Raw genomic sequence first — 16,739 nt, 5'->3', positions numbered from 1 at the left:
ATACCGGTTTATTAACCTTGTCTCTTTTTTTTCCAGGGTAAAATAGTTTACATAAACCAGATGCAATGCTGCATTCGGCTGAAAGCGACCGTACACATTTCTCGTAGCAGCAGAGATAAGCAGTGGCTGAGGGATGGAATTTCTTTGTCCCTTTCTAAAGCATTACGTTGTGAAGGACTGTAATTCTCAACCATAGTGGACACTAGGGACTCATGGAACCAAGGACGTCTGGGCAAAATGCAGCAATTAAAGGTTACCAGAGTTTCAGCTGTGAGTCAAACCCCGTTTGAGGGGACATTGAGGCACACACGGGACACTGGGCTTCAGCCATGGGTTCTATGGTTGTTTGTCTCTTATGTTAATAATTGTCCAACCCAGTGCTTTATTTTGATAGAGAAAAGTACTTTAATACACACAGAAAACTAAGTACTCCATAGAACAGGCTCAATTACGTCGGAGATTAAAAAATTGTACAAAGACATGGAAGGGAACCGTGCCAGCACCCTGCTAGCATGGCTCATCCACCAGGACACGTAAACACAACCGGTCACTGGCATCCGAAGCACCGCGGGGGATATAGTCTACACGCAAGCAGACATATTATTGGCCTTTCGTGACTATTACACCATGCTGTACAGGGAACCAACCCCAGACAGGGAGGACCACATCCAACAAATACTACACACGTACACTATAGCCCAAATCACAGACGAGGAACGCATAACGCTCAATGTCCCGTTAACAGTGGCATAGATCAAACTCGCCATTCGCCGTTTGGCTAAAAACAAGGCTCCGGGTCATGATGGTTTCCCGGTAGACCTCTATGCCACATTCTCCCAGCAGCTAGCCCCGCAACTGTACATGGTCTTCCGGGAGGCGTTAGAGCTGGGCCTACTTCCCCAATCGATGTGAGCATCCAAACTAGTGAATTTCCTCAAACCCGATCGGGGTTATTTCCTCCGTACTTCCTACCGGCCTATCACCCTGCAGACCACGGATTGCAAAATTCTAGGGCGAATCCTAGCGGACAGGCTCGCGGAAATCCTTCCCCAGCTGATCCACCCGGATCAGAGTGGATTTGTCCCCGGGAGAAATACCTCTCAGAATCTACGCTGACTGTTCCAGGTCCAGGACGGGGTGCGGGATAGGTTCCCACGAGCAGCGTGCCTTGTGCTGGACCTCAAGAAGGCGTTCGACATCTCTTCGGGGTACTTCCGAGGGTGGGCGTAGGACCCCACTTTATCGCATACACACAGCTGTTATATACTGACATCACTACAAGGGTACGGATAGGCCGCTTGGTCTCCTCTCCCATCCCGATCATGTGAGGTACACGCCAGGGGTGCCCCCTGTCCCCGTCATTTTTGCCATTGATATGGAGCCGCTGGCAGCACGGCTGCGAGAAGTGGGCCCACACTGGGGTATCCCATTGGGGGGGGGGCGCATGCACTGCATCTCCCTCTACGCGGATGACCTCCTCATTTATGTCAGGCACTTTGATGCGGACCTTACCACCATTTGGACCACGCTCTCAGATTTTGAGAGGGCTGCGGGATTACGAGTGAATTGGGAGAAATCCTCTATCTACCCCCTGTACCCGAATACCCCACACAGGGAAATTCGTCTGGGAGATGCCACACTGGCATGGACGGGGGACTCCCCAAGCTATCCAGGAATCAGACTCTACCGTGAGCCCCGGGACCTCTTGGAGGGCAATCATTACCGAGCCCTCCGGGGCCTTAGAGGCCAAATTGGATTCTGGCGGACCCTGCCCTTGGCTCCCATCTGGAGTGTAGCCTTGTCAAAAATGATCAGGGTGCCCAGGCTCCTCTACTACTTTGCAAATATCCCAGTTGTTCCACTACAAACCTTCTTTCAAGAGTTGAACTCATTACTAATCTCCCTGATCTGGGGGCGGGGCCGCTGCAGAGTTGCTCTGTCGGCCCAGCGGCTCCCTCTCGATGGGGGAGGGATGGGAGCCCCTTCATTTGAAGCCTATTTTTTGGTGGCCCAGCTGCAGTGGCTGTCACGCTGGACGGCGCAGCGTAACCTGGGAGAAACTGAGACCCAAGGCGGCAGCTGACGGTCCAGGAGATGACCGGAATACTATTCCTGGGCACAAGGCCCAACCCGGCTGGTGTTAAGGTGGCCAGATCCTGTACAATGCGGATTCACCGCATGTCCAAGGGGACGCCGGTATATTCCCCATTGCTGCCACTGGCAGGACTCCCAAAAGGGCATGAGTTCTACACCGCGAGAAAACTTAAGATCTGGACCGATCACCAGCTCACCGAAACTGAGGCCCTGTTTTCGGACGGTCAACTGACCTCGTTCATAGACCTGGACGAGGAAAGAGGGCTACCGCCTGGTCAATTCCTAAAGCATCGCCAACTGGTGGCGGGAAACAACTACAACACCAACATCATGGAGAGGCTTGATAATAAGCCTGATTTATAAAATGGGCGCCAGGAACGACCCAAGCAGCTATCGTCTCATAGCCCTAATCGACACCGAGGCGAAGTATTACGCGGGCCTCATCCTGGAGGATCTAACATCATGGGCAACTGCAAAGAACATCATCCCAGCAACCCAAACCGGATTCTGCAGCGGCCAGGGTACTACGACAAACATCATGGTGCTAACTCTCTTGGCAGACGCGGGAAAAGCCACCAAGAGCTCTCTGTTTCTGTGCTTTATCGATTATAGCGCCGCATTTGATCATGTAAACCGACACAAACTCTGGCAGAAGCGGAACAAATGGGGAATTTCAGGCCCACTCTTACAGCAGCTGGTAATGCTACATACCAACACCTGGGTCAGGATCAAATTGGGATCCGGTACTCACCTCTCAAGACAAATCAGGACCAGCAACGGATTGAAACAAGGCTGCGTCCTAGCCCCTATGCTGTTCAATCTCTTCCTTGCAGATCTCCTTGGCGAGCTGGAGATAGTCAATTCTCACGCACCACGGCTGGGCAACATCACACTGTCAAACCTTCTCTACGCAGATGACCTTGTCCTTATCAGCCGCACCCCCATCGGCCTCCAACATCTTCTGGACAAAACCAACGCATTCTCCACAACTAATTCTTTAATAATCAATTTAAACAAAACAAAAATCATGACAATAAATCACCATACAAAACGGAAATTCACCAGGCTTCTGGACGGACAGAGGCTAGAGCAGGTAGCCTCTTACAAATACCTAGGTGTCATATTGCAATGGCTCTTTCAAACACCAACTAGAGGCTATCCGTCTGAAGAGGCATGACATTCCTATCGATAAGGCCACTGCAGAAAGCTCTTCCGGACCGGGCATTGGGCCCTCTCCTACAGGTAATAAGAGCCCGCCTACATCCTATGCTTACTTATGGCAGTGAATCCATGCGAGGCAAAAACGCAATGACATTAGATAACACCATTAGCCGAGCATACAGGGCAATATTCCATCTTCCCACCTACTCATCGCCCGCTCAAATCCGTCTGGAATTCGGACTGCAGAAATAAATGGTGCAGAAACAAACAGTGGAGAGAATAGGCGTATACATAAAAAGCTGGCTTAAAATCAGAGATGCTTACCACGGATACTTAAATGCCCACCTTTGGACTGAACTGTCCATTAAAGGCAATTCAACAGCCAGGAATTACCTAATGGACTCACTGGAGACCTTAGGACTAAAAAACCTAAGGGAGTCATCAACTGACCCTGGCACTTTTGAAAAAGTGGTATCGAAAGTCACAAGATGGTCTCATTTACTGAGGACAAAGCCACCCTAGCCAGGAAAGAGCACGGATGGGCAGTGTTGAAAGGCTATAGTGCACTTAAATCGCAACAGTACTTAACAACGGGCCTCACTCAGAAAACAAAAAACACATTTCTCAACATGCGCCTCGGCAATTTACCCATAACACCCCACCTGGCTCCGTGGAAAATGGAAAACTCAGCTAACCCATGTCGACTCTGTTTTTCTGGGAAAGAGGACCTCATACACATCATTTGCATCCGTACAAATCTTTTAGACATAAGGCGTTCTCTGCTTCGGGTCCTATGGAATCAGAAGGGTATCACAAGCTGTAGACAGGCTGTGATGCTTTGCTTTAACCCTGAAGAAACCCAGCTAAACTGCAGAATAACAACATTTTTCGAAATAGTGGCCAGCAAACTAAATGAAACAGTCACAGGGCCTACCCGAAGCACTAGCCAAATCAAAACAACGCTAACCTCCGTGGAGACTCTTGCTTCTTAAATCTACAAGCAACTCGCCCCCCTAGCCCCAAAGGACTCTATTAAATCAATATTGTGACTTTTAAGATTTTAAATAAGTGAGCCTACCTGCTCCTTTTTATGCTTCATTTATAGTTATTGACTTCTTTAATACAAATGTACGTTTTAAAATTGTGAGTTGTTATTAACTATACAATAAACTAAATCTGAAATCTGGTGGCGGACTGTAGGCGGACCTGGGATCTCAGGGACGGGGGAACCTGCAACTCACCAGGTGTTACACACACTACTTCATATGGGAGCGGGCAGACACCATGTCACATGGATATATAAATCCATCATAGAACTCACACAGGTGTCGCTATCGAGATAGCGGTTCCACTGGGAGGTGGATATAGGACGTAACCTTCATGAAAGGGAGTGGCTGACGGCCCTAGAACATCACAAAAAAATGTTCCGCAACCAAAGATTAAAAAATGTTCAGTTTAACATATTACACTGCGCTTACCTCACACCGGCACGGCTTAAATGTTTTTACCCGACATTCCATTTTGAATGCCCCCGGTGTAATACGCCGGATGCCCCATTCATTCACATGTTTTGGACATGCCCCGGACTACAAACCCTCTTGACGACGGTACACACTACAGTGCAAATAGTCACTGACCTAACAGATTTCTAAACATGAGAGGCTTGCGCCCTAGGAGTCTTTAAGCGTAACAAACAAAAGAAGGTGGAGACCAAATTTGCGCTACTGGCCATATTCTTAGCAAAACGCAGCATAGCAATGCACTGGCGCGCGACTCGGGGTCCCCAAATGGCAGCTTGGTGGGGGGCGGTAAAGAGATTGGCCGCAGCCGAGGAAGACCTTATCCGCCAAGAGGAAGCCCTCAGCATACGTCAGCGTCCTATCTCCTTAGAATGGGTGACACTCCAACATAATTTTCAGCAAGCACACACTGCAGGTACTGACCCAGGGCAGGACCATCGAGCGACACTAGGCTCACACGTCTCCTCACCAGTTCGTGTGCGCTCCCCCACCCCATCAACCCCCCTCTAGGCTACCTCCTGGATCCACAACATCTTTCGGCATGGAGCACGGTGTCTGAAGTTAGTGGATTAACACAGAGCATCACAGCTCTGGCTCCTCTCCTTTATGACCCCAAGCCCCTCCCCCCTGACCCCATACTCCCCTGGTTTTGAGTCCCCTAGTTCAAGTTAGAACCTGGATTACCATTTCACGATGCCCGTTACAAGGGACTTTGGACTAGAGACTGCCATACGGGCCAGAGAACTGCGGTGCTCATACTACCGACCTATTCTCCGCTACTTCCTGACATCTCTGGCGGAGGCGGTGGGGAGGTTCCTCCTCCATCAATTAAGGAGTCACTTCCTAGATAACTTCCTTCTCTACTGCTAGTCATGATAACAGGACTAATTAAATGTAAAACACAGCAGTTGAGAATGCTTATTGTATGACATGCATGAAATGTGAAATCCAATAAAAAGGTTTACCAAAAAAATCTGACCCCTTATTAGCTAGATTATCTCTTACAACACTTTGACCTTCTAAAGTTTTTTTTGATTTTAAATCATTTCTTCAAACTACAAAGTTAGTTGACATTTGAAAATTACATTTTCCGGGGGGAGGAGCCAAGATGGCGACCGGGACGGACGTGTAAGCCACAGGCTCCGCGAGCCGTCCGATCCCGCAACGAAATCCTACCACTCATCCTTACTATCCCGTGTCCAGCCACAGACACGCGAATGCTCATGCCATCGGTGCTCCTTTGAGACCTCTGCCGATTCTCTACGCGGTGAACTCGCGCTGTTTACCGACCCCTGCAGCCGACCCGGGACCTGGAGCCGATCGCCGCCCTTGAAATGGCCGGGAGCCGTCAGCCGATCTCGCTCGCAGGGCACTAGTTTGGTCAAGAGCGCTCCTGATCGCGAAAAGGAACCACATCGCCCCTTCTGACCTGGTAAGGCTCCCGGCCGGCTCGCCCCGCTGCCACGATACATGTGACTTTGATCCGCATTGTCTTCCCCCCGGTGAGCCTGGGACTGCCCGGAATCCATCTTGGGGTGCCCGCCCTGCCGCAACTCGTCCACTTCGCTGGCTGGTTTAACTGCGTTTGTTCTGCCTCGGCTCCGACCTGTGTGCTGCTTGCAAATCGTTGGCTCCCACTCTTCTAACTCCAGCCTAGATAGTCGCCCCACTGCTTTTACCGCTGGCTTGCTGCGGAGGTGACCATGCCGCCCCCTCCCGTGTAGAGGGAAGATGGCGGATTCCTCGTCCTCAAAGGGAAGGATCCTGCCCATGCCTGACCAGGTGGACACCGGGGGGGAGCGCCCATTCTGTGCGGGTCGGCCAGCGATGGGACGGGACCCGACCTATGGCGATATCCTTACTGCCTTGCTTGACTTGCGGGCGCACTGGCGGCGACAAACCGACATCTTGGAACGACGGATAATGGAGGCTACGGACGGTCCGCTACAACTGCCTTTGACTGGCCCCTTGCTGCCGCTGACTAACCCTGCTCAGGAGACAGTGTTGCAATGCGGGACTGTGCAGAAGAGAACTGAATTTGGTAACGCAGTAGACTGTATCACTCCTGGGGAGGCTACTGTTGCGAGGCCGCCCCTCGGCTCGCTGCCTGATACTGTTGCCATTGACTTAACACTGTTGCACCCCTCAGAGACTCTCCGGGCGATGGATTCCCTCCCTGCCCTCATTGTGACTTTTTCTCCTCGCTTGCAGTGTCTGGGTCACCTAACGAAGGGGAGGGCGCCCCACCGTTTGCGCGTTGCTGGTGATGTCTACTGGGGGCGCTCGTACCTTCCTCCTCTTCGCCTTCCCTGCTGGAGGAGGCCATTTTGTTCCTTTGTCTGGCCGATGAAGAAGGCATGGTGGTGGACATGTTTGGAGATGTTTCGGCGCTCTGGCCAGGGCTGAGGATGCTCACACTCTATCTTGCCGACTGACTGGTGAAGACCTGGCCTGGAATGTTATTTGTTGTGCATTACGCATCGGGGGGGGGGCTTCTTCCCTTCTTTCACGAACGCTGTACTAGTATTCTTTTGTTGGTCTACGTGGTTAAGATCTTGGTCCTGGGCGAAAAAGGGGGTCTGGTAGTGGACTACTCATTTATAATTGCTGCGGGGTCTTCCAATTCTGAAGCGCTGTTTGGGGTAGTAACCATTGCACTGCTCGCGAGCCTGGAAAGCTTGATATTGTCGGCTCCTTCTTTATTTTTGGGGGGTCATAGACTTGTTTGTATACTCGTCTTCCTCCTTATATGTCAAACGTGACGTTTTTTCTTTTCTGCCTTCCTTCGATCCTTGGATCTTATTTTCTCTTTCTTTTCTTCCCCTTTTTCTCTTTCTTGCTACATTTCGGGTTTATGGGGCGACAGACACTCTGCTGGGGGGGGGGCAGGCCATAGCCTCTGCATGTGTGTAGGGTGGGGGGTTATATTTCAGTTTTCGTTAGTTTCTATGGTGCCTATTTATGTTCTCTTTATAATTTTTTCTTTTTCTGTACTGGGTCAGTAATGGGGGTTTGTAAGGAGGGGGTGGTGTTGTGGGTGGTATGCAAATGCGGACTGACGCTCCTGTTGTTTAGTATTATACCGCCATATTTCTGGGGGACTTATCACTCCTGCCATGTTTACTGCTGCCTGCATGTGTTGCGAAGCGGATTGTATGGACTCAGTTCTCCTTGATTCAATTTTTATCGATTTATGTTTAGATCAAAAACTTTAAAATTAACCTTCACTGCTCCTTTTCCTTGGCGGCATAACTCACCCTAGTGTAACTGCTGTTACTTGTTGATATTTTGCCTGATACCGCTGAGGGACCTGGATTGTCTGCATTTGTGCTTAACTGTTTCGTGGCCGGCCTGACGGTTGTAGGCCCGTATTTGTTCCCTTTTTCATGCACAATAAAGGTTTTCAAAAATTAAAAAAAAAAAAAAAAAGAAAATTACATTTTCCCACAGAAATAGGTTTTACATTTTTTTCTAACCCACATGATTCTCATTCTAGGCTTGACTATCCATTAATTTCCAGACAACTAATTAACTCTGTGCTCACTCCCAATATTGGTAATATTGATATTTCGGATCATGCCTTAATTTCTTTTATTTTGAAATTGAATTCTAATGTTGTAACACAATGCAGAAGGAGAATGAATACTAGAATTGTTCTTAATGAACAAAATAAACCTAAACTTTTAAATGCTATACATGATTACTTTCGTCTTAACCCTGAAGGCTCTACGTCTATGGTGAATAGATGGGATGCTTTTAAAGCTTATATTAAAGGTGTTACTATTTCTATTATGGTACATGACAATAAAACTTTTAATGCCAATATTAAAAATTTAGAAAAACAGATGTATTTATTTATTTTGAAGCTTGTAAAGCGCACGGATACCCCCAACAGGAGTGTCCCGATGCTTCACACAGCAGGCTAAACGGTAAGGAGGTGGCAGCTAAGGGCTGGTGAACAGCCAGGTTTTCAATTTACTCCGGAACAGTGACTCAGAGGAAATAAACCTTAGGTCTAATGGGAGACTGTTCCAGAGTTTAGCGGTCCCAACCGCAAAAGCTCGGCCTCCCATTCTGGACCGGCGAAAGCGAGGTGTAACAAGGAGGCGAAGATTGTTGGACCTAAGAGCTCTGGTCGAATGGACAAGTTTGAGCCTCTTTCTCAGGTAGCCTGGGCCCAGTCCATTGAGGGCCCTAAATGCAAAGACCAGTGCTTTAAACTGAATGCGTCGGGTCACTGGCAACCAATGTAGCTTCCTCAAGTATGCAGTGACCGAGTGACAGTAGGGGATATTGCCAATCATTCTGGCAGCCGCATTTTGCCCGATATACAGACGATCTATTAGGTAGGCTGGAGCGCCCACATATAAGCTGTTTGAATAATCAAGATGTGAGGTAATCAGGGCATGTATAGTGGTCCTCTGAGAATCCAGGGGAAGACAAGGAAAAATTTTCCTGATCATACGCAGCTTGCCAAAGCACGCTACCGTAACTTTGTTGATGTGAGTTTTGCAGGATAGAGAGTTATCAAATTAAAACCCCAGATTGCGAGCTGCTTGAACTGGTACCGGAGAAAGATTGAGCTCCGGTGGCCACCAAAGTATGGCTGAAAGTGGAGATTTCTGATTGAAAAATAAGACCTCCGTCTTATCAGTATTAAGTTTGAGATTATTGGAGGTCATCCAAGAGGAGATGTTAGTGAGGCAGTGGCGGAAACTAGCCAAACTGCTGTCAGAGTGATCTCTAAAAGAAAATACAAGCTGAGTATCATCAGCATAGGATATCACTCTGACCCCCAGGATTCAACCACTTTTGCCAGCGGAGCAAGGTACAAGGTTGAAAAAATGTGGGCTCAGTGCAGAGCCCTGCGGAATACCACAGAGCAAAGGTTTTTCTTCTGACTCAAAAGGTCGGAGAAAGACCTTCTGAGATCGCCCCGTAGGGAAGGATCTAGCCCAGGCCAGTGGAGTACCCCCAATACCAATGTTCAGCAGACGGTCCAGCAGTATGTCATGTGACACAGTATCGAAAGCTGCAGACAGGTCGAGTAGGACCAACATGGCCTCCTCGCCGGCATCCAAACACTCTCGAATAGACTCCGACACCTCTGAAAGTGCCGTCTCAGTGCTGAAACCTGGTCTAATACCAGACCGAGAGTCATGCAATAGTTGTTTGGCTTTAAAATGTTCCGCCAACTGTTCCTGTACCGCCTTCTCTAAAATTTTTGCTGGCTAAGGAAGAAGAGATATCGGTCGATAATTACTAAACAGAGATGGATCAGCATCTGGCTTCTTAACAATAGGAACCAACATGGCCTGCTTCCACAAGGAAGGAAATTGGCCTAAGCGTAGAGAGGTGATCCAGATAGCAAGAAGTGGGCTAATCACCAGTGGAGAAAGTTTGCCAAGCACCTGTGCTGGGGCAGGGTCGAGAGGGGACCCGGTTTACACCGGTCAAACAGAGTCAAGGCGGACTCCATAGTTAAGTTCTTAAATGAAACAAAGGTCTCCTCCTGCATGACATTAGGATCAGACGAAGGCCGAGCCTCATCTTGATTAAATGTAGATGAAATCTTGACAATCTTTTTGTGAAAAAAGTCAGAAAGGCCATCGCATAAGAACTGACTGGGGGTAATCTGTGACACCAAGGCTGGAGGATTAGAGAAATCCTTGATGATGTTAAACAGGGTTTTAGCTGAGTTTTCAGCACTCTTAATTTTCTCTATAAAAAAGTCCCTCATTGTGGTCCGTTTTAATTTGTGAAAACTCTTTAATGCAGCTTTGTAGGTGGTTCTTGCATCCGAGTCATACGTCAATCGCCATTTGCGTTCTAGTTTTTTGCATCTACTCCTTTCCTCACGTAGAGTGGAGGAGAACCAGGGTGCAGACGGTCTTGACCTGGAAGAAGTAAGTGGTCGCAGTGGGGCAATGAGATCAATAGAGGAAGAGAGGGAGATATTAAATTTGGCTACATCTGCATTTAGATCGCTAGAGGGTTGTCCTATCCGTTTAGAAAAGATAGGCTCCAGGGCGGCATAGGTGACCTTATGCCAATTTCTCCCTAGATCCCTGCCAATTATTGAGGGGCCAGATGGTTGAGGTAAAGTTAACTCAAGTGGAATCAGGTAATGATCCAACCAGGTAAGAGGAAGCTGGGGGTGGGTAATAAGCCCAGGGTGATTAGAAAAAATTAGGTCAAGGGTGTGGCCAGCTAAATGTGTGGGACTCTGGACCAGCTGAGTCAGATTTAGCCCATCCATAGTAGCTAGCAAATTATTGGCCCGTGTGCATGTGGTATCATCAATGTGCAGATTAAAATCTCCCAACACCATAAAATGAGTATGTTTAAGTGACAGATCTGCAATCGCGGTTACCAATGTAGAGAGTGAGGCGGGAAGAGCGCAAGGGGGGTTGTACACCAGAACGCCTGCTAGGATGACTGTAGAAGTGTCCGAGATGGTAAAGTATATGGCTTCAATGAGCCCTAACTTAGTAATTTTCCTGGTGGTCATATTTAAATGAGACCGCAGAATAACGGCAATACCCCCAGCCTTCTTAGATCCCTCCTGATTGATTCCCACAAAATGATAGCCAGGAGCAGTGGCTAAGTGAATGTCAGGATTGGAGGAATCTTTTAACCAGGTCTCTGTTAAAAACAAGATATCCCAGGCATAGGTAGAGAATGATAACCAAATATCACTGGCATGACGAGGGCGGGAGCGGCAATTAACCAATCCAGCCTTAAAAGTTGCAAGACGTCTAGCCAGTCTGGAGTTTCTGGTTTGCAGGTTGGTCAATTTAGTGGAGGGTTCTAATAAATAGGAGCAGTATGTGCAGCTAAATGGCTGTCTATCCAGCATAGAAGGGCAACACCGTATTACCGAGGTGCAAGCGCCGTGACTCAGTCTTAAAAGCTGAGATCTGGGCCAGGAAATCCGGATAGTCGGGGGTAAGGCAGCAGAGTGGGTGGCGCTGGTCCCGGGCCTGGCGCAGACAGGCGCAGACGGGCTTGCCTTTGGCGCCCGTCAGCACGCCAGCGGCGCGCCCTCTGCACGCGTCCTCTGCGCGTCGTGAACTGCATGGGATTAAGTAGGCTTGCCCGCTAACCCCTGACTCCACCCTCGCGCCCTCCCTACCCTCCACAACAATCGGGCGGACGTGGTGGACCGGGGTAGGAGGGAAAGAAGAGAGCGCTCAGGTTCGGGTAAGATCAGCGTGCAAATAGGCAACAGTGCAACAGTGCAATTTTAAAAGCAGTTTTAAAAGTTTTAAAATGAAGCAGAACAGTAGCAGCTAGCGCAACCAACCAACAGAGTAGCGCGCGTCCGCTGCGTCTCACGAACTGCAGGTAACTAAATAGGCTTGCCCGCTAACCCCTGACTCCACCCTCACGACCGGAAGTGTAGCGCGGTCGCCCTCCCTACCCTCCACAATAGGCACAATATGAGGTTTTAATTATTGTTTTACCCAAACCTAATAAAGACCCTAACCTAAAGACCCTAACCTTCTGTCAAATTATTGCCCTATATCTTTAATAAACCAAGATTGTAAATTGTATGCCAAAATACTTGCTTCTAGATTATCCTCTGTGTTAGATTCTATTATACATTCAGATCAATCTGGTTTTATGAAGAATAGATATTCTGCCAATAATACTAGAACCCAGTTGCACGTTATTGAACAAGGATCCACTTTATCTCTTCCATCAGGAATTCTAGTATTGGATGCTGAAAAAGCGTTTGACAAAATTCACTGGCAGTTTTAATTTTATACTTTATTATCATTTAATTTTGGTGACATATTTATCCGTATGGTTTCTGCTTTATATTCTACTCCTACAGCTTGTTTATTTATTAACAGGCAATGTTCTCTTTTCAGAGGTACAAGACAAGGTTGTCCCCTTTTCTCTCTTTTGTTTCATATTGGTATCGAACCATTACTTGTTTCTATAAGAAAATGTAATATTATAACAGGAATTAATATCGAAGAGGTTATTATAAAAAATGTAGCACATGCTGATGATGTATTGTTATTTATTAATGATTCTTTATCCTCATTCCCTTTATTACTTGAAATTATTTCGTTTTATTCCACAGTTTCTGGATATAAGTTAAACACTAATAAAACAGAGGGGCATATTATCAAGGGGGTTTATCTCCGCTTTTTTGGCTTTAAAAGCCAAGAAAGCGGAGATAAAATTATCTCCCTATTACCTAGCTGTCGCTAACACCAGTTAGCGACAGCTAGTAGGAGATAGCGACCATCTTGGGCCCCATTTTGCATGACAGTGATATTTATCACTAATGACATGCAAAGTGGGCATGCCAAGATGTTAGCGACTGGAAACAGTCGCTAACATCGCTATCTCCTATTACCAACTTTTGGAGATATTCGCACAAATATCTCCAAAAGATAACACCTGCCCAGAGCAGTTCTTAGCCATGTTATCCAATGGGAGGTGGATAACATGGCTAAGAGCATTAGCTAGGTAATGCATGAATATCGCGGACTTTTCAGCGATATTCATGCATTGCGGCCTATTTTTATCGCATTTGCGATAAACCTTGGTAATACCAAGGTTTATCTGCGATAAAAATCGCTGCAGCTTAGCGGTAAATTTTTGTCTCTAACCAAGCAATAGCGATACTTATCGCTAATGCTTGGAAATATGCCCCAGAATTCTTTCCTTTACATATTTATTGTACTCCTGGGGGCGTGGTCTGCTGCAAAGCAGAATGGCCGCTCCTTGAGTGTGCCTGCCAGGCCAGGACATAATCCTGCTCAAATCCTGTACTACGCATAGTCTGTCTGCCGCCAAAGACAGCTGAATATCTAGCTGGATATTGTGAAGATAGATCAGCGAATGTTTCACTACCCCGACGGTATCAGGCTCTGAGATATAAGCGGAGATGTGGAGGCGGGGGGTCGCTGAGACGACGTGAGGCGCTGAAGACGGGACTCATTAAAATCAAGCCAGTGGATATGGAAGGTGCGTGGGCCCCTACCTGCTGAAAGAAGGCTTGCCCGCGAGTTGCTGCGAGCATCCCCAGATCGGAGCAGCGGCGCCTACTAAGTGAGGTGTAGAAGCCTGTGGGCGGTCGCCTACTGTGGGGTGCGGGACAGCGGCATTCCTCTTGCCGGAAGCCCCGTCTGTGAAGATCTCATGGCAGGGTCGGGTGGCCCTGCTGCGGGCCGGGTGTGCCATGCGTGCACCTCCTACCCACCGCCACTGACGACTGCGGGATAGAGTTCAGGGACGACAGGGCAGATACTGACAGCAGAGAGCGGACCTCTGCTCATTTGATATGCCCACACTCGATTTATGTTACACTGCAACTGGAGTGGGACTGGTGTGAGTGTCCTGGTCTGCCATTTTGTGAGGCGGGCGCACATTGCCGGTGATTGCCGCCCGACTCTGGGTGTTGCAGTGCTTAGGCCACAGTCGAATTGAGGACGGGGTGGTGTAGCGCCCCATTTCACCCCTGCTTGAGGCTCCCCGGAGGGTCCCTTGCTACTAAAGTGCCTGGAGGAGACGGGTGAGAACATGACACATTTGCAGTGTTGCCACTGGCAATCAGTTGCTGCAGTGGTGCGGAGTTTGGCCTGCCTGTATGAGTGGGTGCTGCAGTGGAATTGGCCAGAGGATTAGTCACATCTACCTGCCCTATGCCCTGCGATCTTGCGCTCTGCCTCTGTGGTAGAGTGGGCCAGATGTTCAACACTGAGGATATTGGTCACAGAGCTGAGGCGGGCAGTATCCTGCAAGATTAGTGGAACTGTGGCTACTCAACTTCTCTCCTGGGGGACTATTGGACAGCGTTGCAGTGTGTATTGGTAATGCAAGAGTGCCCCCTGCTCCCGGACTGTGTGGGGATTGAGGCCTGAGGAGGAAGCTGCGAGTGGCGGTGCAGACACTTGTGACCACCATCTTGCCCCATCAAGAAAGGAGGAGGCGTCAGCAGGATACACCCAGAAGATTCTTTAACCCTGCCTGATTATCTGCCCTGAACTAGTGTTGGATGCTGCTGTCGAACAGGATCCCAAGCAGCCGCGACTGACCTTTGAGAACAAACGCTCCACCAGACACACGGACTCGGGGCCAGAAACACAGGGAGAGGGTGCTCGCGATTCGCATGTGGAAGATCAAGGGGAGGATCTGCTAACACTTATGCTGGAGATGAGGTCAAGTCTCTGCAACGTAGACACTAAGCTGGACACCCTTACATTGCAACTAGACTCTGTTAAGTCACAGATCTCCACAAACGAAACGTTCCTTGATGCCTTGGAAAACCGCCATACTGAATTCCACGAGTTCCAGGTGGAAACTAAGGAATAATTGCTAAATATGGACAAGCTTCTGGGGGTCATCAGGGACAAAAATGATCATTTAGAGGCCAGGTCAAGACGCAACAACCTCTGCGTTACGGGAATTCCGGAGACGACCGCCATATCTAAGATGGAGACCTACATCATGGATATGTTACATGACCTATTTGATCCACACCTCTTGGCGGTCTTCGTGGTTGAGATCGCTGGGGCAAAACCCCCCTCCTGGAGCGTCGCCACACCCGATTATTGCAAAACTCTTGAACTATCAGGACAGAGACACCATCCTGAGGAAGGCCAGGTAGCGGGGGCAGATTACACACAAAGGCAACAAGGTCGCGGTCTATCAGGACTTCACCCCAGCGGTACAGGCGGCGAGACGAGAGTTCCTTCCGGCGAAGCGGATTCATTTGCAAGCGCAGATTCCATACTCTGTACTGTACCCAGCCAAGCTAAATATATCCCTCGATGGCACCACCCACTTCTTTGTTGATGCGAAGTCTGCCCTGAAATTCGTCAAACATGTGGGTGGGAAGAAGGACCATAAACATCAAGAAGTATTGGAGGCAGCTGGTGGTCATCTAAGTGACAATGATTAACTTGGGTATCGTATTCTTGCGCATGTTGATTGCGATGAACTGTTATATTGTGCTTTTCTGAGCATTATCGTATACAACAGGTTTATGGGGTATATATTCCATTGATACACTATTCCTCATTGTTTTCCAAAGAGATATAGTCCTGGGCGTGTTAAAGACATCCGCAGTTTTCCCCGCCACCTTGTATGACACAAGGTAGTTCGCTGGTATTGCTACGCCCCCATGAGAAGGTTCCCAATTTTCCTGCCTCTTTATTTGGTTCTCTTCACTGTTGGGGTGGGTTATCTACAACCTGATTGGGGGGTTGGAGAGGGTGGTGGGGGGCAAAGGGGGGTTTATTTTGTTGTGAAATGCCAGTATAAATGTAATTTGGTGCTTAACCATGGTAACTCTACTCCCACCTAAATTTGTTTCCTTCACTGCATTTAAGCTGTTTTTAAACGTGTAGGCATTTTTTAATCTGCACTGTCATTCTGGTACTAATTTGCGGGGGGCTGTGTGGGAAGATAGTTACCTTCAGCAGGCGTGTTGTCCCTGAGTGTTAGTCCCTCCAGGCCCAGGTCCGTCGCAGCGATCTTGTGCCGATTGTACGGAGGGCTGGGAAGAGGGGCAGGGCACTTCCGGGTTCGCAGGGCAGAACAGCAGTCAGCGCTCTAGTGGGAAGGGGCAGATATTTACTTAAGGGGCTGGCCACAGTGAACACAATGCAGCTACGACAGACTGTGGCAGGGTCTGTCTAAAACCTGCAATGGTGGTAGCACACGAAGCTGGTAAAAGAAAACACTCTCTACTTGCACCTAAATCTGATTCTTTCACCGCATTTAAGCTGTTTTTAAACGTGTAGACGTTTTTAATCTGCACTGTAATTCTTGTACTAATTTGCGGGGGGCTGTGTGGGAAGACAGTTACCTTCAGCGGGCGTGTTGTCCCTGAGTGTTAGTCCCTCCCTCCCTGGTACGTCGCGGCAATCTTTTGCCGAGTGTACGGAGCACAGAGAAGAGGGGCAGAACACTTCCGGGTTCCCAGGCCAGAGCGGCAGT

At 48.6% G+C, this 16,739-nt stretch overlaps 1 long non-coding RNA gene across 1 annotated transcript in view; it reads right to left on the bottom strand.

Moving 5' to 3' along the window:
- The window catches only part of LOC147729826 (uncharacterized), a 169,297-nt gene extending 153,003 nt beyond the window's left edge, over positions 1–16,294 (bottom strand). The window contains exon 1 of the long non-coding RNA XR_015308557.1: positions 16,214–16,294. This is a non-coding gene — a long non-coding RNA (uncharacterized LOC147729826). The remainder of the gene's footprint in view (positions 1–16,213) is intronic.
- Positions 16,295–16,739: the final 445 nt, after the last annotated feature.

This window comes from Lissotriton vulgaris, chromosome 2_1 (genome assembly GCF_964263255.1).
Source record: "Lissotriton vulgaris chromosome 2_1, aLisVul1.2, whole genome shotgun sequence".
In the NCBI taxonomy this organism is placed as follows: Eukaryota; Metazoa; Chordata; class Amphibia; order Caudata; family Salamandridae; genus Lissotriton; species Lissotriton vulgaris.
This window is presented reverse-complemented; position numbering and strand designations above follow the sequence as displayed.